This window comes from Strigops habroptila, chromosome 12 (assembly GCF_004027225.2).
Source record: "Strigops habroptila isolate Jane chromosome 12, bStrHab1.2.pri, whole genome shotgun sequence".
Lineage (NCBI taxonomy): Eukaryota > Metazoa > Chordata > Aves > Psittaciformes > Psittacidae > Strigops > Strigops habroptila.
The window spans coordinates 25,028,105-25,052,837 of NC_044288.2; the positions used below are offsets into that span (position 1 = coordinate 25,028,105).

General features: G+C 46.4%; 1 protein-coding gene across 1 annotated transcript in view; it reads left to right on the forward strand.

Annotated features, from left to right (window-relative positions):
- Window positions 1-24,733, forward strand: part of LOC115616182 (rho GTPase-activating protein 7-like) — a 47,690-nt gene that overhangs the window by 1,412 nt on the left and 21,545 nt on the right. The gene's annotated exons all lie outside the window — the stretch shown is intronic.

Below are 24,733 nucleotides of genomic sequence, written 5' to 3' on the forward strand. Positions count from 1 at the left end.
TATGTCCATGTGTGTGGTGTGTTGTGTGCCTCTCACACGTTATTAGCCATGAAATTCCACATGCTGGCCATTGAGGGCTTGGTTTGTTCGATAAAGAATCCTGTGTCTCGCCACGAGCGACAGCGCAGGGAAGGCAGGGAGCAGGAGAGGGCACCGGCGCTTCCTCACAGGCTCACCAGGGAGCACCCTTAGTGCTCACCACTGAAGCCTCGTCCCTGCCTGTTTGTATGGCCAGGCAGGGGAAAGCTTTCCTGCAGGGCTCCGATGTGGTGGTGGGCAGCGCAGGAGCCGGGAAGCAGCAGCAGTGCTGCTGGTGGGGAAAGCCCTTGGGAAACCATCAGCAACAGAGAAGTCACCCTGAGCACCGGTGTCTCTTCCTGAAAGCCAGTGGTATAAGTGATGTGTTTTCTGGGGGGACAGAAGCAAGAGTGGGACCCGTGGGGTGGGCGCCTGCACCTGCAGCAGAGGGGTGGCATGAAGAGGGGGTGGAGGAGGGCAGTGGGTGCTGCTCCAGGCCTCAGGTGCTCCCAGGCTCTGCCTGTCTTCCCCAGACAGCTGAGGAGGGGTTTGGGTGCAGGTTGGGCATGTTTGCTGTCTCAGCTCTCCTACCTTGTGCTCAGGTACCTTCAGCAAGGCTGGAGCCCCCGTGCTGGGGCAATCCTGGCATCACTCCGGCCGTCGGCTGGGCCAGCTTCAGCTCCCGCCTTTGCCACAGGCTTGTTTTGTAATGCTGAAAGGATCCCACAGGAACTCTGACAGATCTGCAGGAGGGTATTAAGTGTCTACATGTCAGATAGTGCCTTTCATTCCATTGCTCCATGTAAAACACTTTGTATTCTCAGGGCAGGAGGTGGAAGTGTTACAGTGAATTAGTGTCATGTCCCTTCCCAGCGATGCTCTCCTGACAGACAGCCACCAGGGCTGCCCAGCCTCGCCGGCAGCGCTGCTCTCATGTGGGCTTTGAGGACTGTTTGCCAGGACCACAACTGGGAATAACACTGCATTTCTTGCCCTTTGCCTCTCTACAAAATAAATCACGCTGAGTTTTCAGCCCTCTGTTTGCTGATGCTCTCTGGCCAAGTTCTGAGTCAATTTATTTCTCATTGCTTTGCGTCACCCTGGCGATGTGCCGAGCACAAGAGCTGAGAAGAAACGCAATTAGCTTGCTGCATTTGAGGCCAGAGCTGAGCATCCATCCATTGCTACACACTGGTCTTCCAGGCAGGGGAAAAGGTCTCTTTTTTAAGGTAGAAAACTACTTGTCTTTTAGAAATTAGTTAATTGTTGATGTAAGCTACAAGTCAGAAGATAGGAATGGGTTTTGTTGCCAGATATTCACCCGTTTGGGGTGTGTGGCAGTGGGGAAACCTGCTGGGTGCTGAAAAGGCCCCGTGAGGCCCCTTACCAGCTGTGAGTGGGGTACCCCTGCCCCCAGCACTCACCCTGTGGTCAGAGAGCTGTGAAGAGATGAGGAGGTAGTTCTGGAAGCATCTTTGTGAGGATTGCTGTTCCTGGTATAAATTTGCCATTCAAGCTTTTGAAGTCCACCGTTTAGGAGCACTTCCAGGGTCAGCATTACCCTATACCTGCCGAAAACCTGGCCCTCGTCATCAGGCAAGCCAGGAGCTGAGTGCACACACTGCCTGCTGTACCGGGTCCTCTGCTGCCCCTTCCTGTTTCCTCGATGTTCCTGGGAAAAGGACCTGGAGCTGTTGGAAGGCATGCTTGTGTATGAAAAGAACTTGGTTTCTCCCGTGAATAAATAATATAAAATAAGTAGCTGGTTTATGCATTAAAACAAAGCTTTCTGAAAGGCAAAAGACAAAGGAAAGGCCCTGCTGACAGCTCGGCAGGCTTGTACTGTGATGCCTCATGTCTTCTGCCTGCTGGAGCCTCAGGACCACACGTGGGTCTCAGCTGGGTTCAGCAAACCTTAAGCACGTGAAGCAGGATTGGGGCTGTGCACCCTGGTTTCAGCTCTGCAAGGCTGTGCACTGCAGACCCCGTTGCTGCTCCCATCACCTTCCAGAAGCAGGGCAGGATCAGTGCGTTTGTGGTGGGTGCAGACGGTGGTTCTGTGAAGAGCTCAGCCCTCGTGTGCTGAGCAGCAGCTTCCCCCATTCCTTCCAGCTCCCAACTCTCACACAACGAGGATTCTCTTGAAATATGACCATTTTTCTCAGTTTTACTCCTCATATTTGGTAATTGTTCCTCCCTTCTTTCACAAAGCAGCACAGTAAGTGAATGATGTCCCTGACTCATGCTACCCAGCCCCACATGATGGGCCTAGGCAAAGCGTGTTGGTTTGATTTCTGTATCATTATTCAAGCTAATATGGACTATGTCACTGATGACAATGCGTGAAATCAAATGGTGTCTGAAAAACAGGGTGACATATTAAATAAACCTTGCTAAAGGATGGTAAGGAAGTGAATGTGCAATAAGGGTACATGGTGCCAGGTCTGCTGCTCCCCCTCTCTGGCTTCATGCAGGCTGTTCCCAGTGCCTTTGGCTTTTGGGGAGTGTTGGCAGGGTCACTGAGCTGGTCAGACACCAGCACTAGTTGCTGCTGGGGGATGTGGATGACAAATAGTGAATGGCCAAGCTCGTATCCAAGCCCATCTAGCTACTGTGCCTTGGCACGGCTGCAGCCATGGCTCTGGAGGTGATGCCAGCAGACGCTGGCTACCTGGGGTGGGAAGAGGACAGGACCTTTCCCACCTAGACCAAGGAAGATGAGAGCTATCTGTTGAGGTGGATATATTGTCCCTTTCTGTGGACACTTTGCTATGTCCCAGTACATCTTGGCCTAAGTAGAAATAGCCATTGTACTCGCTGTTACACACATATGTGTAATTCTGCACCTGAGGAGTGTGCAACACAGCACACACACCTGGGGCTGGTTGTCCAGGGGCTTGCGAAACAGCTTTCTCTGGGCTTTCGAGGCAACTTGCCACTAGATGTCACAGCGTGCTTGGGTTTGTGGGCGACCAGGAGTGCAACTGGCGCTGGGGACCCCCACCCAAGCCACCCCCAAAGTCCTTCAGTGTTGGACTGAAGCAAATAAATAGCATCTCGATGCCTGTTCTTTGCTTTTAGAGCAGTTTGGAAGCAGTTTCACATTTTGTGTGTCATTCAGCAAAGTCAGAGAGACCAGCAAGGTCTCTGCTGCCAGCCTTCAGGGTGACCCCGGTGGGACCCTCCCTGCAGGCATCCAGTGCCCTTCTCCCCCTGCAGGAACACAACCTCTCGAAAGCTTCAGCTCATTCCACAGCAGCACACTGTGTGTGTTTCAAAAGCTCTTGCTCCAAGGAGAACATGTTTTGCCATCAGTCCCATTCCCTCCAGAACGAGGCAAATGGGAGCTGGAGCTCGCGCAGCTGCCTGGTGCTGACCTCTGCCTAAACTGTATCCAACAGCTATTTATAGGCACAGGAAACCATGCTGGACCCTGCGCTTCCCTTCTCATCCCAGCTGCATCTTTAATCAGCTCAGCAGTGCAGGGAACATTGATTTTGTGTGCTTTTTCAGTGAACTTCGTGCTGAGCAGGGGTAGGATGTGTACACAGTCAGGTTTGGGCAGGCTGGTGATGAGATAGGCAAGTCATCTTCTAAACTTGTTACAGCTTTATAAAGAAATAGGTCTATTGTTAAAAGACTAGAAGTAGATTTGAGTGCACTGCATTTGCTGAATAAATAAATAGTAGAATCATTGGATGGTTTGGGTTGGAAGGGACTGTAAAGATCATGTAGTTCCAACCCCTGCCATGGGCAAATAAATGACAGCATTCAAAACCTCCCAGAGGAAGTGATTTATGTACAGATCCAGACCGGTGAGGCTGCTCCACCACCTGTACCCAGGCAGCTCTTTGGTGACATGTAGCTATTGATGTAATGATGGCATTTCTCTGCTGCATTTCTTTGCCATCAAACATGAGCATGATTCTGACAACCTCAAACTGAACAAATGACACATCCAGGTGTTACCTGGATGGACAGTGGTGTTCTTTCCTTGTGACGAGGATCTGCCCAGCCTGAGCAGGGATCTCATGCTCTGGAAGTGGAGAGCAGCTCCCTGGACAGGACACTGCTCCCTTCCTGCTCCCTCTGTGTAGAGGGACGTGGGGCAGATACAGGAGGCCAGACTCCTGCACCACTTGCTTGGGTAAGAGAGCTGGTGCCTGCAACTCCTGGATCACAGTCTGGGGTGCTCTTGCTTTCTCCTGTCAGGACAGTCACACATAGCTACCTCAGGTGGTACCTGAGTAGTAGACTGCTATCTCTGAACCGCAGTTGCACACCAACCCTGGCTCATGCACTTTCATGAACCCACTCCCAGGCTGGCCATGGTGAGAGGTTCCAGGCCAGACACCGCTGCCACAGAGGGAAAAGACAAAGCAATATTGCTTTATAAATCACACCTTCTTTCAAGTGTGTGCATGAATGGATCCAACTCTTTTCTTCTCCACACATCCAGAAACCAAAGCTGTTCCCATGCTGCCTCTACCTGCTATGTCAACATGTGAAGATGCTCTCATAGGCTGCAAGGGTTTTTTGAAAGGGTATATAATTTCATTAAAACATTCCTAAAAGTCTGTGGTTTTCAAAAGTTACCTAAAAAGAAAACTCCTTTTGAACCTTAACGCCCTTCAATCCTTGGCAGATCCGCTCTGGCAGTCATCACTGAGGCTGTGGACCCAGCGAGTCTCATCAGAGAGGGCTCTGGATGTTCCATGCTTCAACTGATTTAGGCTAATAATTACAGAAGCTAGAGAGTTGTTTAAAGCAGCTGGAAGGAGGAATCACTGGGATTTTCCTTGAACTGCTTCCAAACTGGTAGGACATTAAACAAAGAAGAACTTGGAGAAACTGATTCAGCTTGTGACCTGAATGTAAGGCATCGTGCTGCACATACACTGAGGAGATGTTCTCTGCCACAGACAAGATGGGTGGGGAATAGCTGCAGACCACTCACTACTGTTCCTTTTCACCACATTATCATTTTGCTTCATCTGGATTGTCCCCCCACTTCCATAGCACCAGTCCAGGCTATGTACAAATCTTTTAGTCACAGTTAGTGACTGTGCCTTAATACTAGGAGTCTCACAAAATACTTACTGTACTGCTTTGTCCTTAGAGAATGAAGCCCTGAGCCACCCTATCACTCCATCCACCTGCAGGAACTATCACAGCCAAAGATGCTTTCAGCAGAGCAGGTTGCTCCTCTGGAGAAGAAGGAGGTCTTATTGGTTAGGGGTTACCCTCTGGAGCTGGGAGGTTGGAGTCCAGTTCAGCTCAAGGAAATGGTGTATCCTCACTGCATCACTCCCCTGTTTTGGTGGGCATGGGTATAGGATATAGGCAGGGAGGAGAAAAGGTGAGATACATGTAAACACCAAGAAAACCAGCAAAAGCTTCTCTGGGCTGTCCCACCTAAGTGTCCTAAGGCTGGGTGAGGGCCTTGTGGTGGAGACAGTAATGCATCTTCTATGGGCTGGTAGCAGTTCCCAGAGGCTGCTGGGGCTGTGTTCCCTTGCCCAGTCCAGTGAACGCAGCATCTCTGCAGCAGGCAGGAGCAGCCCAGCGCTGGCTCTACATGCCCACCCGGGTCCGGGGGATGGGCAGAGGTGGCATGGGAGGGTGATGTTGTCTCACAGGTTTCCTTCTGTAGGATGAGGCTGGGACTTAGAACAGCAACTCCTCGAGAAAGAAAATCCCAACACTTAAAAAATTTACATAAATCTAATTTTCTGCAGTTATCACCAATCTCAGATTAATTCTGCAGTATGACCATGCTGCTGCAAGGCTCTCACACTACGGTGCTGGATACATACCAGTGCATGTATTAAATGTGGTTTCTGGATTCATTAGGGCTTCTCAAGGAGAATGCAGATAAGGTGCTGGCTGACAGGCGGCTGGCTCAGGGCTCTGCAGGAGGAACCTGCGGGCACACAAACATGCAGGGCCTCAAGTTTCCTTCCACTTTCTTTTTTGTGCTGTTCTGTCACCCTCAGATGTGTCAGCATTTGATTTGCACCAGTGATAGAGCCTGGAGCCAGGCAATTGAAACTCCCTGAGGAAAGCCCTGGGCACGCTGAGGGTCAGCAGGGCTCTGAGGAGCTCCTTTCCTAAGGCTATGTAAATACTCCTAGAATCAAAGTGCATCAGCTTCTCCTCCTCCTGAACTCAGAATGTGGCTTTTTCCCGCTTATCCTGCTGGATGCATACAGACTCATGCTGGTTGCCCCGTGGCTGAGCACAGTGCCCCTGGAGCTGTGATCTGCTGGTGCCAGGAGAGTCTTCACTTACTAGTTTATAAAGAAGCTGCCTCTTCAGTTTGCTTCTGGGCTCCACATTCAGAGCTGCCTCCTGCTCCCGAGGGGCAGAGCTTGTCCATCTCAGGGAAAGAGAAATTCATCCCTGGGGTCTTTACAGGAAGCAGATGGATGGCAGAAATGGGTGGATGGTTCTGCTCTAGGGGCCATGCCTTTCCGCATGAGAAGGCAGTGATGATGCCCCACAGACAGCAAGTCTCCAAGCGGAAACAACCCCGAGACCCATCCTGTGCCCAGAGAAAATGCACAGCAGAGGAGCTGCCCAGTATCTGCCTGAGTCAAGTCTCTGGCCCAGCATCAGCCCAGTTGACTCAATGGGCATTTTCCCTTTGGTTTCAGAGCTGGGGGGTTGTTCCTCCACTACCTGCTGACCAGATCCCAGGATCTGCCTGCGCAGTCAGGCACAGCAGTGATCTGGAATGAGGGGAGCCTACTGGAGGTGAATGGGAAGGACTCGGACTGAAATCCCAAGGCTGCTGAGCATCTCAAGACCCTCAAGCAGAGCCCACGTGCAGCCCCAAGGTGTGGCATCCTCCCTCGGTGTGTCCTGGAGTCGCGGCAGCAGCTGGCACCGGCGGGATGTGCGGCTGCCAGAGAAGAGAGCACACGATGTTCAGGGAGGAGAGGTTGCGTCTCTTCCTGTTTAGATGTTTGCAAAAAACACTTGAGCATTTTAATGGAAAAATGACTGAAGGACCTATCCAACTGCAGACACAGGAAATACTGCACTAGCATAAATATAGTTCTGACAGCTGAAACGAGAGGCAAGTGGTGGTCAGGTAGGGCTGGTAAGCATGCTGCTTGGCCAGCAGCTCGTGCTGAAGCTCAGCAGCCAACAGGCATGTTCTCACTGCCACACACAGGGACATACCTACACCAAAGCTGTTACCAGTGTTGTGCCAGCAAGGATGTCAGAGCCAAGTCACTGGGTGTCTTTGATCTTGGGTTCTCCCAGCATAGTGCCAATAGGCAATAAGCTGTGTCTATCAAGCGGGGGACACAGCATTTCCAGCAGTGGATGCTGAAAACTATGACACTAAAATCAGCAGTTTTTTGGAGAATGAATTAGCAGCAGACTACCCAGTGCCAGGTTACTTATACAGTGAAATTAGCTATTCATATCTAATGTCAGCCCTGCTCTTGACTCTTTCTCCCCTTTAGCAAATCACTGAAACTCCCCAAGCTCCTTTCTAGCCATATGTTAAGTTGATGTAATGCTGCTTTGAAGTCTGTGCAACTACTCAACTACTCCTGCATCTGATTGCAAGTAATATGCCTTTAGGGCTACCGCTCAGTTTTGCCCATTGATTTGCTGTGTGACCTTGAGCACAACATCAAATATACTTTTAATATTCAAAGGAATTATGCTCATTTATGCTCATGCTCTCCCCAACTTCCCAAGCAGAGTCTGCTTGTTATTTACTGCAGAATGTAAAGACAGAAGGTAATCTCTTCTAAAACACAAAAGAGACCTGGAAGCTTAATTCTATTCAAACTCACCTCAAGTAAGTTTCAAAGGAGCTTGAAGAATCTAAGAGATACTAGGGAAAATGTCACCCTAGCTGTACCTCCAGGGCCTGGCATTACAGAGACGCCTGGATTACTGAGGCAAGTTCCCTTTGCGATCCACCCTGATTGCTGGAGAGCTTGCAAAGCACTAAGCATGCACATACTTAATGTCTGCTAGTGCTGGAGGGGGAGGATGCCTCAAAGTGAAAACCTTTGTGCATTTAAATGTGTTCTTCAAAACTCAGATGGCTCATCTCAGCCCGAAGCTGAGCAATAACAGCTTCCCCTAGCTCCTGGGGAGACATTCTGGAGGGGCTGTGTGGTGCTGCTCTCTTCCTCATAGTCACCTGTATGTTCTGTGACTGCAGAGAGGAGCTTCTGAATCAAGGCGTCGTGTCTGCCTGAAGAGAGGTCTTCTGGAAGAATGAGTGGTCAAGGGAGAAGTGCGGATCAAGCTTGCCCTGTCACTAGGATTAGCCCCTGACTGTGACGATTCATGGCTTTTAGAATCATAGAATCATAGAGTGGTTTGGGTTGGAAGGGACCTTAAAGCTCATCCAGTCCCAACCCCCTGCCACGGGCAGGGACACCTTCCACTAGGGCAGGTTGCTCCAAGCCCCTGTGTCCAACCTGGCCTTGAACACTGCCAGGGATGGGGCAGCCACAGCTTCCCTGGGCACCCTGTGCCAGCGCCTCAGCACCCTCACAGGGAAGAACCTCTTCCTTATATCCAACCTGAACTTCCCATTTTTAAGTTTGAACCCATCACCCCTTGTTCTATCGCTTTAGTCCCTGATGAAGAGTCCCTCTCCAGCATCCTTGTAGCCCTCTTCAGCTACTGGAAGCTGCTCTGAGGTCTCCACGCAGCTTCTCTTCTCCAGGCTGAACAGCCCCAGTGTTCTCAGCCTGTCTTCTTATGGGAGGTGCTCCAGCCCCTGATGATCCTCGTGGCCTCCTCTGGGCTTGCTCCAACAGCTCCATGTCCTTCTTATGTTGGGAACATCAGAACTGCACACAGTGCTGCGGGTGGGGTCTCACCAGAGCAGAGTAGAGGGGCACTCTACACACTTTTGAGTGTGTTCTCTTGTGCATGTTTGTATAGGGAGCAACTGTGGGTTTTTCTTTAACTTCGTTGGAACATCACTGGGAATAACATGGGCAGGATGCGAACCTGTTTTCTGAGTATCTGAAGAACTTGTACCTCAGATTCTGTGTGTGTTAATTGGCAGCAAATGAGGCTTGGGAAAGCATCCAGTCTGGCTTTGACCTGGGAACCATTCTGGGAATAAGCAAATGCAAATAACCCTTTCCTAAAAATGTTCTTTGCAAGCCCACCCTTAGGAGACATCTCTGTAATGATGTCAGTCTGGACAGCACTGGCGGTGAAGGGCTGAACTTCCCTCATTCATACTCAGCAGTTACTCTTAGGGTACAAATAGCTTCCTGGAGCCAGGGGGTGAATTGCTGGGATGCCACATACCACAGAGAGCGAGTGAGAATTGTGGAGTCTGGCCACTCTCACCCCAGCCCAAGGAAAGCCATGGGCTGAGGGACAGGAGGTTGGACTGGGACCTCAGAAATGGCAGCAGCAGGATGTCATCCCCATTCAGTGTTCCTCTATGTGTCTGTAGTGCGAAGGATTTAAACTTCAGAATCCCTGCACTGCTACCAGTGCATCAGTGTTGGGAGCAGGCAGTGTCAGCACGCTTGTAAATAGGAGCTGTGTCATGCAGGTTAGTTCTTTGAAACTGTAAAGTGCTTCACGGTCCTTGCCTGTGAAGCAACACTGGGATAAATGTGATGTGTAATTTCTACAACTACTCCAGCTTCTACACAGCAAGCCCTCAAACCACTGAAAGAGTTATCAGTGAAGACAAGGACAGTGAAAGACTCGAATGGTTTAAATAAGTAAAGCTAGCAGACCTCAGCTGTCTTCTGATTATTTTCTTTGAATCTGCTTCCTTTTCATTGCTTTTTTTATACTGAGACATAAATAACGTGAAATTCCAGATCACCCATGGGTCTGAAATTTAGCTGCAACAGGGACTTCTGCCAACTTTTACAAAAGGATTTTGCTAACATGAAAGAAAAATAGATCATGCATAATAAACACTCCTCCTGACCCATGTTATCCTTTTGCATTTAAGGTCAAACAACTCTGAAAGGAGAAAAGATAAAGGAGATGCAGAGAGTCAGCTGAAACAACAAACCAAACCTCTGCGTGAAGAGCATCCCACCAGGGTTTTGGGGTTTAAACTCTTTGCAGCTGCCACCACATCTTTTCCTTCATGTGAATAATGCAAATGCTGGGCTGGGCAATGCTTTCCTTTATACTGGTGTAAATCTAGCTCAGGCCTTGCCTTGCCCATACCCACACTTTGTCCCTGGCGCTCAGCAGGGCAGCATGTGCTATCAAATTAATCATGTGTGTAAATCTATGCAGGACTTCTGCCCAGTTCTGTCAATTTGACTTCAGACGCCCTCAGAGCAGTTCCTCTGGACTCTAGCTGGTGCAATGCAGGCTGAATCTGGCTTAGTATGTGCTGCTGCACCCTCCATGGAGGGTCCAGCCAAGAGCTGGTAGTAAACTGATGATATTGAAATCCTTCCAGTTTTCTTTTTCTTAGTGATAAGTGTCTCTGTCCTCCCAGAGAAAATACCTGCAGGTTCCATTATCAGCTTCTGCTGCTGAACTGATTATGCATTTAGAATGGCTAAAGTAGGGGTTCTTTTTTTATAGATAATGAGTAGAATATTTATCTCCTCCTCATATTAACTTCTTTCTCCAAGCCCATGCCCTCATGATTCAAAGAAGACTAGTGAATATTTAAGATGTGGTGGGAGTGTGCTGGAGATGAGGTATTCATATGGTGGCCAATTTCAAATTCTACTGGTGTTTAAGTGAAGATGCTAAAACGCACTTGAAAGAGGACTGGATAGTGTAGAGGATTGGCAGCAGGAAAGAGCTTGTGGGCAGTCAGGGGCTGTTTGAGGTCCATGTGCTGGGTCAAAGCACAGCCAGGCTGAGGTCAGGCTGCCTTCTCCCTGCCAGCCTGAGAGCTACATGGCATGCATGACATGAAGCTGGTCTTGGGGGATTCTGGTGTTTTGGGAGCCCTCCAGGCTTTCCCCTAAGTGCAGTCAGAGAAAACATCAATTTTCAGAGATATTTCTGATCCAACACACTCTCTTTTGACCATTTTCTAGGGTCTGGGCAAGCCTGACTGCTTGTAAAGTCATCTCTTCAGCCTGTTTTGGTGCCCAAAAGTGTAAGCAAAATAATGAAGTAAGCTAGGCCTGTAGTACAGCCCCACTGTACTACAGTACAGTACACTGATTCCTGTCTGCTGGCTTCACCTGGGCCTAGAAACCCCAGGTTACAAATAGTGGCTGCTCAAGTGTGCAGAGAACTGGGGGAGGTTGTACTCGTGTGAACATCCAGCAACCTTCGTTAGCTGTGGCACTCCCAAACACTGGTCCGCACATGGAGACTTCTTTACCTTTCCTACTCTGCAAGCCCCATTCCATGGATTTTCCCCACCTGCCCTCTGGTAAGGGGATCTGCTTCCGCAGAGGAGCACGACACCCTTTGATGCTCACTGCTGTGTTGAGGAAAGGGCTGAATTCCTCTTGTTTCTTGAAATAAATCTGCAAACCCCTTGACCTTCCTGAGCTGGATGGATGTGTTTACAGATTGCTTAATTCCATTTGTCTGCCTGAGCATATGAGAGAGATGGCACTGGGATGAAGGGAAAGGGAGCCAGGGAGCTTGTGACTGGGCCATTTCAATATCAGAGGTAAGACACCGATGAATCCCATCCACTTTGCAGTGTGCAGCCATTCTCATCAATTTTTGGAGGGGCAAGGAAAGAAATTATTCAATAGAACCTATATAAAGGTCATGACATAGCAGTATGCCAGAAAATAATCATCTTTTGTATTGTGTTATCTATTTTTGCAACATCTTCCAGGACACCAGTGTTTGTAGACTTCTAGAAAAATACCAGCAGATCATTCTGCAGCAGCATTGCTAGTGTTACACATCTTTACACTTTGATTCCTATCTCAAGTCAGGATAGCCAGAAGAAACAAAGCTTATCAGAGGATGAAAGAGGCAAAACACATGAGGGAGGAGGTTACTATATCTAAATTAAAGTGTATAGCTTTCTTTGAAGGCCTTAGCAGCTGGAAGAAGCTCTTTAAGGCAGAAACCATCTTTGCTCTGAGGCTGTAGCGCAGGGAAGTCCCATGGGTGTCATCACCAGGTACTTGTAATAATGTCACCATTTCCAGGACTCTTAGCAGGAGCAGCGTGGCAGGCAAGGAATTGCTAAGGGTAGCTGACTGAGGATAATGGATAGTAGGATGAAATTGAGAGGAAAAACTTAATTGGAATTAACTAGCTGAGAAAAGCCTCTTGATCTGTCAGTGAAATTGCTTCCCAAGAGCAATGGATGTAGTCCCAACCACGTGGGGATTTAAAGCCAGTCTAATGTCTGTGATTCCCTGAGTTAACTGGAGTATCCCAATAATTGGAACTGACACAAAGATTTATCTTCTTTGATTGACTCGCTTTCAGAGAGGCTCATCTCTTTGTGGTGCTGCACAGAGCTTTCGGGGCAGCTGTTTGCGCTCAAACTGCCAGGAGCTGACAGTGTGTATCCATTGCAGCTCTTCAGATGTGTTCTTTGAAAAAACACCTAAATCACCAGAGTAGACAGTACTAATCAGTCTGCAGGAAAATGGAGCATCCTTACCTGGGGCTCCCTGCTATCAATCTTGCTGTGCCAAAGCTCCGTTATCATACAGCAGTAGAGAGCCGTTTAGGTGCATTACTGCCAAATGACCAATCAGCCTGAAAAATTGGGCTGATTTTAGCCAAGACAATAAAAGGAAAAGGTGTTTTGCCAAATGTATAAAAACAAATGGATGGCATTTCAGCAGAAGCTCCCACTGACAATAGACTGGGATTAATCACAGAAAGATGATGGGAATGGCATCCCACTCTGATAGCAGAAAAGCCAGTGTGCAGCAGCAAGCTGGCCCTGGAGGGAGGTGTGTAGGGAGGTTTTGTGCTCACACTGCCCATTCACCTGCTGGGTGACCCTGCACAACACCAGCATATATCTCTTCTCTTGCCCTGCCTCCCCTGATTCAGCACAGCTCTTCAGAGCAACACCTTCCCTCCGTGGTCCCTTCTAGAGTTGTAGATAGGGCCTGGGAACTGAGGTGCCTCTTCTGCTCTGGTGAAGCACAGCACTTGGGAAATCAGAATTTATGGCAGTATTATGTTTCAAACTGATTATCGAGATTTATTAGATGGACCTAAATGCTTCAGGTTGGAAGCAGACAGGAACTAGCTATTGTGAGCAAATATGAAATCTGCTTGGCACGTTTGATAATTGCAGCGCCTGGACAAGCTTCAGGTAGTAGCTTGTGGTTGTTACCTCATGCTTGCAAGGGAGGACTGACTCACAGCCTGGCTTCTGATGCAGCCTCTCAGAAGCACACCAGCCTGTGGGCATACATTTTTATGGAGGAAAGTCACCAGGAAGAGGAGTCAGAGCAGTGCTGCTGGGTCTCACAGGTTTGCTTTGAGCAAGTCCCTTCCCCTCTGGCTCAGACATGTCCATTTGCCAGTCCAAAGGGGCAGCTTCCCTGTCCTTACAGCCTCTGCCCACCTGGAAAAAGCTCTGCGGGTTTCCCTAATGCTTCAGGCTGGCTGAAGACTTGCTCCACGTTACACCTCCAAGGTTACTAATGGGTAGCGTGGTGTTCTTGCTCCTCAGCAGGCTCCTCCACTGGCCCCTGCTTGCCTGCAGGCTGACATGGGAGGTGTGGGAGTGCACAGCATTTCCTCTGCTCCAGGATGCGTGTGTGTGAGCAGAGCCTGTGTTCTTGCTCACTCTCCCCGTTGGTTCTTGGCCTCACATGGTGAGCAAAAGGAAGCGAGAGAGCAAAGCAAATGGGAAAATAGGAAGATTGCTCCACAGGGACACAGTCACAGCCTGTGATGGGACATGGGCACCAAAGAGGGGTTGGAGGTTTGGGAGGTGGGGCAATACGGCACTGCCCAGCTCTACTTTGAAGCATTTCAAGGTTTCAAGGTCTTCAAGTGTGGAGAGACAGTTTGCCTTTCGGCATGATCAGTTGTACTGTTATGCCTCTGCTATTCACTGCCTAAATGAGACCTAGTTAGGGAAATGAATGTAAATGAAGGATGATAATGTTTTGCCTGGAATGTTGTCGGGTATAGCACTAGAAGGAGAATGTTCTGATTTACTTTTGAAGTGTAAATGGCTATAAAAGAGTTTGCATCCTATGGAGCATTTGTTTTCAAACTGCTCTTTTTTCTGCTATGAGAATGTTGGGTTAAATATATCTATACAGATATAGATGATATAGGTATAGATACAGATATAAATATAAATATAGATATAGATATAGGTATAGATATAGATATAGGTATAGATATGGATATAGATATATAATAAACCCAGGGAGAAAAAGTTGAAAATTTAAAGTGACCATTAAAGAGAGAGTTGATAGAAGATGGTTATTTAAAGATTTAGAAGGAGAGAGAGCTATTTAGGGTTTGGGTAAGATCTGCAAAGCTTATCTGCAGAGCCAATTGGTACCACAAGGAATTTTACACAGATGTATATTCCTTATTATACTCTCTTCTGTTAAGTTTTTTTCATTCCTTCTACTGTTTGTAAAGTCCTCTCAGTAGATCCTATGTTCTGTTGAGCCTGACTGTCTCTGCATGTGGGCTCTTGGGTTACCAAATAAATCCTTTCCTCAGAAGGAAACAGCCCTTCAGTCCAGAATGTTCCAGTGAACCAGCTGGACATGGGCTGGGCTAATGGAGAGCCCTTAAGCTGAGGGATATGGACCAAATCCAGCCGGCGATGGGCACCAAAGCTTCATAGGAAAGGCATCTGCTGTAGAAGGTTCTGCTCCGGCTCAGACACCTGCAGTGGAGCAGCAAGCACCCTCTCTACCTGCTCTCCACTTGGCTGCTCTGCACTTTGCTCTGCTCCATCACTCCACTTGGCTGGTTTCCCACAGCTCTTCTCCTTCAGAAGGTCTCTGAAGAGTGCTGGCCTGGAACTGCCAGCTCCTGTGACAAGCCACAGGTCCTGCTGCTTCCCACAATGGGCAAGGGTGCAAATAAACAAATATTGGTTGTAAAAGGATTCAGTCTTTATGAAACCCAGCTTTATGAAACCGAGACTGCTTGGCTTTTAACAGCAGCAGCCCGGAGTTACACGGCTGGACAAGATGCGGTGCAGAGATGAATTTCCTTTAATTTGTTCCAGAGCAACTCACCATTTAATTTAACCGAGCAGTTCCTTGTTCTCCTGTTCTGGAATGATGGATTGTGAAATGCACTCCTTTAAATTAATCCAGACACTTGATTTCTGTCAGCAGAGTAATCTCTCTCAGTGGTATGCTAAGCACGCTTTTAAAAGGTTTGGTGAATATGAATGATATGCACTTGGTTGATGATTTAAGTGTTTACACTTTCCAAACAACACAGAAAAAACAAATATGGCTTAGTTGCATGTTTTTATAACCTCTCCGAAGTGATCATTCAAACGACATCAAAAGGACTCAAATGGGTTTCTAAATTTGACGGCACAAGTGAAGACAACTCCCCTCTCATCAGAGAACCATCAATTTGAAATGGGGCTGAGCAAAGCTCATAATATTTCTGATTGCAGGGCTTCCATAGATCATCCAGAAAGGTTTCTATTGGAGCCATTAATGGTAAAATATTTCATGTGGATGCTGTCACTGCTTGATGTTGCAAGGGATCAGTGCTCTTTTTTTTTTTTCCTATCTTTTGCTGTTTTTACTTCTTAAAGATGAAGTGGGGCATTCTGGAGAGGAGAATAAGAGGGAGTGTATGGACACTTTGTATTTGTATATTGTCTCCTTTACAAGAACTGCAAAAACTTATAGTGAAGTTGAGTAAGTGATACTGATGTAAACCAATACATCATGTCCTATCAGCCCAGACACGCTCCCACTCTGTGTTCTCAGAGGTGAGGGCTATCTGACTGCCACAGCTAGACACTGCACAGCATTCCCTGTGTCCAGCTGGAACCCGACAGCAACAGTTATTCCTAAATGTGGGAAGACAAGACCAATCCTCCTGTCACTGAAATATGTGGCAATGCTTTTCAAGCAAAGGTAAATGTCCCTCAGCTTTTAGAAACACATGAGCTGCAGTACATGCTTGTGTACGCAGTCATTCTTGGCAGGTTTACGCCTACAGACAATGGCACATGTAATAACTGACCTTGACTGAAATTTGGGTTCCTATGTTGTATGTAGGGTCAATGTGCTGGAAAGGGCATCAAATCGGGCAGCCTGAAGCCTTTTACTTCACCGCCAGTGACACAGACAGAAATGGTATTTTCTCTGCTAAACAGATTTAGATCATACTGAGAAATATGCAAAAGACTTGTGTCATCCAAAATATTAGGTCAAGATGTTTTGCAGAAAGCGAGGGCACAGCTTACAAGGTGATTGCATGTGCTGACATCCCAGTATTGACAGGATAATGTACTTTTTTCCTGATCCTTCTAAAGCCTTTTACATATGGAATGCACACTTGACTTGTTACCTTGCCTAGGTAGGTAACATGTACCTTATACATTTCAAATCTAACTCTACACCAGCCTCTGACATTTGGCTCAGGAATCTCGTGGATATTTGGCAAGCAGAGGAAATGGTGTATGCATTTTCTACTATTCTGGCTTAGCCACCTTTATCTGCTTAAAAAAGAAGGTGGAAAATTGAAGTCTGCTTCATACTTCTTGCCATCCCTCTCTCAGGACAACACAAACTGATGTGATCTGCCAACTCCACGTCCTGTAATATCCAAGCCATCTAAGGAAAAACTGGCTTAATAAGGTAGAAATTATGTGATGCCTGCATAGAAACAAGAACATACCCAGCCTCCCATCATGTGCAGGCTGGCACCAAGCTTTACTTCAGTCTCGGGCAAGGACTGGGTACTGCTGAAATCTGCAAGGTCTTTTGATCTGAAGTGCTTTATTTATGGGATTTAGTGGCTTGGGTTGTTTAGTGTCAGTATTTCTTTTTTTAACATCTTAACAGCAATCTTCAAATTCAACAGGCATGAAATACTCTTAAGTTTTAAAAGTCTGTTACAGCAAAGTAGTTCAATAACCAACCCAAAGGCTTTAATGTCTTAAATGCAAGCTTTACTGGCCTTGCTGTGTTCCCAAACCAGAAACTGATTATAACATTGCTTTGCAGGAGTGCCTGGGTAGCAGATGTCATTTACACCCATCACCTGGCAGTGGAGACCTTGTGGTCAACTAGAGATGTTATGGAAGATACAGTCATGTATCTTAAATGTCTATTAAATGAGAATTAAAATCTAGCTTTTGTCTTCATGCAGCTGTGTGATTGGACCATTGCCTCAGTTAGTCTCCAGGCCCGGGCTTACAGCCTCTCTTGGAACAGGCAAAGGCTTGTTAGCCAGAATGGGTGCTAAGAGAGTTTGAAGGACCTGACAGAGAACACAGAACCAAAACTGGGTGTTGATGTCTTTGGTAGTGACCTTGGGTTCTTTGTTAGCCCCTAAAATGCAAATCACAACTAAACCATGGCTAAGGCTTGGTCTCTCAGACAGTGTGAGTACCTGGTTTGTCTCACAAAGGACTTTTTGTTGGGCTCCGAGTTGCTTGCCAGGGGCTTTGCATAAGCTGGTGTGAGCCTCAGGCCACTCTGCGTGCTGCTGCAGTGCTGCAGTGCTGGCCAACCAGCTCGGGTACTCTTGACATTTCTGGATGTCTTCGAAGCATGTAATGCTGATAGAAACGTTGTTTAAATATTTGTGAGTTATTTAAAAATAGTGCGTCAAATAAGCAGCCTTGTGACGCCCGACAGATATCTGGCTCAGCCAGTGCTTTGGTGGAGAAGGAAGAGGTCAGCACGAGTTATGTACACAACTTCAACTCTGACAAGAGACATGCTGGACCCATAAAACAGAGAGCTGGATCCATAAACCACATAAACCTAGTCCCCCCCATACACAGGGGGCTGAGGTGAGGGGCTTCAGTGGTGCTGAGAAGCCAGAGCAGGTCCCATGGCGAAATGGAGGGTGGGAGTGTTGCACCCTCAGCAAGTTTGCCAATGACACCAAGCTGTGGTTCGGTTGATACGCTGGAGGGAAGGGATGGGATCCAGAGGGACCTTGACACACTTGTGAGGTGCATCGATGCCAACCTCATGAAGTCCAACCAAGCCAAGTGCAAGGTCCTACGCCTGGGTTGGGGCAATCCCAGGCACAGCTACAGGTTGTGCAGAGAAACGATTCAGAGCAGCCTGAGGAGAAGGACTTGGGGGTGTGGGTCGATGAGAAACTGAACGTGACCCGGCTTCAGTACACGTTAGAGCCCAGAAAACACCAGTGTGCTGGGCTGCATCAAAAGGAGCGTGACCAGCAGGTCAGAGGAGGTGATCCTGCCCCTCTACTCTGCTCTGGTGAGACCCCACTTGCAGCACTGTGTGCAGTTCTGATGTTCCCAACATACGAAGGACATGGAGATGTTGGACAAGTGTAGAGGAGGCCACAAGGACGATCAGGGGCTGGAGCACGGGCTGAAGACAAGCTGAGAACATTGGGGCTGTTCAGCCTGGAGAAGAGAAGCTGCGTGGAGACCTCAGAGCAGCTTCCAGTAGCTGAAGGGGCTACAAGGATGCTGGAGAGGGACTCTTCATCAGGGACTGAAGTGATAGGACAAGGGGTGATGGGTTCAAACTGAAACAGGGGAAGTTCAGGTTAGATATAAGGAAGAGGTTCTTTACTATGAGGGCGGTGAGGTGCTGGCACAGGGTGCCCAGAGAAGCTGTGGCTGCCCCATCCCTGGCAGTGTTCAAGGCCAGGCTGGACACAGGGGCTTGGAGCAACCTGCTCTAGTGGAAGGTGTCCCTGCCCGTGGCAGGGGGTTGGGACTGGATGAGCTTTAAGGTCCCTTCCAACCCAAACTGTTCTATGATTCTATGACTCTATTGTCCCCAGCTGGGGCAGGAGGCGGCTGCCCAGGGCTCGGCATGCACCGGTGCCTGGTAGCTGGGGGAGCTCAGGCAGACAAGCAGAGACAGGCAAGCCGTGCTGGGGCTCCAGGCACCCCTGCCCCTTCTGAGCTATTCAGGTTCTCTGAATATTCCCCTACTTGGTGCCCATCTGCAGTTTTAGACAACTAAATTTCAGGAAGCTCAAGAGAATGAATTTGCAATCCATGATTCAAGCCTTTCAGCAGTTTGTCCTCAGTATTAGAAAGAACATTTTTGGTCAGGCCAAGTGGGTGCTGGACAGAAGGGAAATGGGGTTCCTGTGACAGATATAAAAACTGGACATTATTAATTATATTAAATACTTATTCGATGAGCTTTAAGATATTCATCAAGTGTTTAAAAGTTGCTTTCATCTTTTCAGTGTACTCTCTTCTTTCACTAAACAATTATCTTGCAGAAATTAAAATAAGCCACCAGGCATTGCTGAGTTCTGTTGTAGTCTATTAGGGAGGCTGAGCCTGCTGTAACATTTGAATCTGGTTTAATATTGCCTTTAAATCGATTTGACACCAATTCCAGACCTGTTGTAAAAATAAGATCCATGATTAGAGCACCACTGTCATTCTTTCCAAGGTCTTTCCACTTTCTAGAATTGCTACAAAGGGAATGATTTTGAAAGCATTCACAATATTGACCTGTTTCTTGGCTCTTGTCACAATCCATATAATGGCTGCAATGGGAAATCCTCTGTAGTTACCTCTCTAGGTAGCACATTTTGTACATTTGGAAAATGGTTTTTAAAGTGACTACTACAATTTTACACTTTGCCTTACAGATTCTGATCTGTAATCCCTTTTCTTCTTTTTTTTCCTATTTTTTTCCTCATTGGTTGTTTTATTTTGATTCTCTTGGATATTTTCTTCCCCTTTAAAATGCCAAAGTGAGAAGCCAAAATGAGTCTCAGCTTCCCTGAGATCCAGATACAAGCTGTTCCGCTTTTCAGATGAAAATGCTACATCTACTTATGGAATTCATGGAGGCTGTTTATTGAAGTCTTTGCGATATTATTTCTCCGAAATGGCAATTGCATTTTCAGGAGTTTTCTCTAGGCCTAACATTAATAATTCAAATGAAAAGTTTAACCATATGTCATAGAAGAAAACCAAAATCAAACACAGAAAAAGAATCGTGGTGTTTTCTGGAAAGGTCTCAAAGATTCCAATGAATTATCTGCTGATGATAAACTTGAGCTGGGAAATGGAAATTGCATCAATTGTATTGGTCCATAATCTCTAATGATAGATTTGGCTCCAACACCACACTTTTTTCCTTCTTTCTTGTTGACATGTTCCTGGAAATACATTGGTAAACACTCATCAAATATCTTTGGAAATAGTTTCAGCCTATGGGGGGGATGTGAAGCAATCACTGTGATGTGAGTTGTTCATAGCAAACAGCAGTTTGTAGCTGTAAGGGAGATCTATTGGTCCCCAGTTATTCATCTGAACAAAATGATGGTCACAAATGCTTGCAAATAATGAAGCGGGGATGTGAACATGGCCAGACTTTGTCAAGAACTAAAGCAAGTAATTCTTAAGCCTGTTTAATCAGTATTCTACCAAAACCTCATTACCTTTCAGATTTTACTATTCTAATAAGCAGTTTCACCAATAAATTATCAAGATTTCCTAATTTTATACATTCTAGTGCTTCTTATTCATGTGAACTGTTGTACCTGGCTCTCCTGTAATAAAATACTACATGTTCCTCTGCATCACATTGCTCACATCGCTGACATTGATGGCAGTACCACATTGATGGTAATAACACCAGTCCATCAGTTCCTAAACGCTGAAATTCAGATGCCTTCAATTCTGTGACATTTATTTAGCTCAAAAGCAAAACTTTCTTGGAAAAATTCACAAGCAAACCTGTTCTTAGGAGATTTCCAACCAAGCAGGTCTGACTGTGTGTATAGATAAGCTTGGGATAGTCTTTGATCTAATATGGCACTTGCCTGCAGCTGTTTCCTGAGCTGTTAAGATATATTGTTAGAAATAGCAGCTGTCTTTTCATGTATAAAACTAGTCTGCTAAAATCAGGAGGTGCTGGCTTTGAGTGATTGGCAGAAAATTGACCTGTCCAGCTGCTTTGATTTGCTGCTGGAATGGGCATCCACTGGATCTTTGAGGAATCGTCTGTCCATCCACTTTGCTCAACAGCTGAGATAAAATAAAGTTAGGAAGAAAAGTAAGCACAAGGTCCTCTTCTGCTTTTCTGGTTAGGGAAGTAACAGCTATTTTTCAAGAATGATGACTGAAAGAGGGTCCAGTTTGGATACAAATCATGTTTAACTCAGTCTTGGTTCACAGCAGTATCACAGCAACGTCTGAACTCCAGAGAGAAAGACTGAGCTGTGTGTCAGTGTGTGTGTCACATCACCTGCCTAATGAGGGATGGTGGCACACTGCACTTGCTTGGGGAATTTTCATTTGTGACACCATTTCCACATGTACCAAGCCCAAACCCCGGTGCAGTGGTGGTGCTGCCATCTGAAGTGTTCATGTCTGCATGCAACCTCTGTGGCACCAGTGGTGGAGGCCTGCAGCTCCCGTGGCCTCTGGCTTGGGAAAAGAACAGTTCAGAATGGATATCTGAACAACTTTACACCTTTAGGCCTGGTCTGTGTGTCAGAAGGACACAGCGACATAGAAGTGATTCTTATTATTCTACACACCACCTTTTATTTCCCAAGTGTCCGAGGCTCATTTGTAGAATGGATCATCCATTTATGCTCAAATCTCAGCCATTTTGGAGTCATGTTGGTAAGACAGAGTGGGCAGTCTGGTTTTATGCATTTAAATGGCTGGAAATGTCCCAGTGAGTTTGTTCTCTTTATGTGCTGCTGAACTGGTGTCTGGTGGACTCCAATTCATAACCAGCACAAACTTTTTCACAAGCAGTACCATTTTTCATGATACTGAAATGCTGAGCAATGATGCCAGGGAAACACAGTAAGCTCCATCTCCGTTCAGAACTGGCATGCCAGGTATCTGGCAAACCACTCATCATCACTTCCATGTCAGACTCCCGTGGGGCTGAGCTGCCAGAAGCGGATGCTGTATCCAACGATGGAGGTAGCAGTGGGCAGAGGGGTTGTGAAGCAATGCTTTGTGAATCAAAGCTAATTACAATCTGTTGGCTTCTTATGTGGGAAGAGCTGAAAGGAGATACTTTTCCATACAATTCCAAGCATATTAAGTAGAGTATTTCTTGACATTCTGTCTCCTCCATGCAATCGTCTGGCTCTCCCATTTTATGTGATGTCTTTGGCAATGGTCACCACTGCCCAAGGCAGGACACTGTGTTCAGTGGTGCTGGAACAGGACCTGGCACACATTGCCAAGGCCATGCTGTGCCTTGCTCTTTTGGATTTGTTTCTGAAACCCTTTTTGGGTTCCCTTCTAGGGAACATGTCATGGCTGCAAAAATTTACTCTGGAGAGCAGCAGATCCCAGCCAGATTGCTTTGCTGGGAAAAGCACTTTGTCATTCATGCAATAATGTTACCTTGAATAAAAAACATGCAATAATGACAATGAATCTATAAAGGCCCATGTGTGGTGCTGTGATTTTGCTCTGGGTACCCTGTTCTCTGCACTTGGCAGTTAAACTCTTCTGTGCACTGTTCCCATGCAGGAAAGTTTGACATGGATATTATGTCCCCTGAAGGGGAGACTCCTCATGGAACTCCATGCACCTACTATAAGCACATTTCTCCCAAGCTTTTTCAAGTTAAATGTTCTTGGTGGATCTATGAAATAAGATGTTATTTTCTTTGCTGCTACATTCTCTCATGCACATTTTAGGAACTTTACTTTCGGAGAATGGTGCCAAACTCTTTCCAGTGATGCCCAGCGACATGACGAGGAGCAATGGCCATGAACTACAACACAACAAGTTTCACCTCAACATGAGAAAGAACTTCTTTACATTGAGGGTGGTGGAGCCCTGGCACAGGCTGCTCAGCGGGGTTGAGGAGTCTCTCTTTCCGGAGACATACCAAACCTGCCTGGACACGGTCCTGTGTGAGCTGCTCTGGGTGGCCCTGCCTTGGCAGGGGTTGGACTGGATGGTCTCCAGAGGGCCCTTCCAACCCTAATGGCTCTGTGAGTCTGTGATGCTGTGATTTTGGAAGAATTCTTCAGTTTGTTTAGTCTAAGCATAAAAATTCCTTGAGAAAATCTCTGGAAGTCGTGGTGATAGCAGTGTTTTCCTCATTAAAAAATGCTTGACTTTTAACAACAGAAGACAAAAGCTACGTTTCAGCTTGAGATTTGACCTGCTCTAATGAGAAGCAGATTGCACAACTTTAATGAAAATGGGTGCAGAGGGATTTAAAGGTGTGAAGATCAAACCAAGCCATTGTCACCTGTTAGACAAGGCAAGGCTCCATGCTGTTTTCCAGGATCAACAATTCCACAATATTTCCTTTCACAACAATGTAGAGTAGTTGTGGTTATTGAAACAGTAGGTAAACAGCCATATAAAAAGGCCAACTTCTTCTAAGGGATACAGGAACAAGGATGCTTTATCTTTCCCTTAAAAACAAAGGGGGTTGTGTTTTATTCTCTTACTTGCAGTATCTGGTATTAGAAGGGGAATTCTCCCTGGTTTTTATTTTGCACAGGTTTCTAGAAGAGGGAAGGAGGAATTCCTTACCATTATGGGTTGTTGTGACCTGATTGTTGAAGGCTGAGTTTGGAAAGGAAGACATAAAAATGAGAATTCGCGATTACCTGACATTATCATCTCTGGATTTCAGATCTGTGTTTCTTAGGTGAGCTTAGAAACGTGAGAGCTTTATCTGCTGCAGGTTTCACTGGAAGGTCTCAGTGAAAGCAGCCAAGCAAAGTTCATTGGGAAATGGAGAAAATACTATGAAAACTATTTAAAAGCTTTTATCATGTTTTAAGATTTTAATGATGAAGACTGTAGAAGTCAGGTGTGAGTGGTTTTGAATGACTACAGCTCAGACAAACCATGAGGACATGTTTCCTGTAATCCAGCAGCTTTTTGACTGATTTGAGACCACACCATTTTATCTTGATTTTCGGGGGAAAAATCTGCTGTTATACGGGGGGCTATGAATGTGCTTATTTTCTCATACTTCTGTTCTCACACAGCTGCTTTCTGACAGGAAAACCAGAATGATGACTAGATGCTGCTTCTGCAATGTGATGGGTTAATGGTTTTTGTCTTCTCCTCAACATTACTTTAGTGTATCCAAGAATCTATTTTTAACAATATCATTTTCCTCTTTTTAAGCAAGGTTAAAGGCTTTATTCAGCTTACTCTTGCCACAAGAGAAGAAAGATAGATAGTCACCCAGCCCAGGTTTTCACTCATATATCTTGCTCCCTGAAATACACGTCCTGGCAGTTTGTCTCCTCTGTCTTGTGTCCCAGATGACAAAGTTCCAGTTTTTGTCCTTGGGAAAATACTTTTCATTCAATGGATTTCCTTGTCAGGAAGTTTTTGGTTTTGTTAGCCTGGGTTGGTTTGGGTTTTCCCCTTAATTTTATCTCATTATTTCCCATTTAAATCCTTTTCTATTGAGTTTATTAATTTTCTTCTTTGTAAATGGCGATTCTTCCCCAGTACCTTCAATATTAATCTGTTTTAGCTCTGTCTTAATGCATTGGCTGTGTTTTGTTCTGCATTTTTCCTCCCAATTGGTCTAACTCCTTAATTAATAATGCAGCCTTTCTCTGAACAACTTGTTTCCATAGAAATATCTTTCTCGATGCCTACTAGTACAGTCACAGC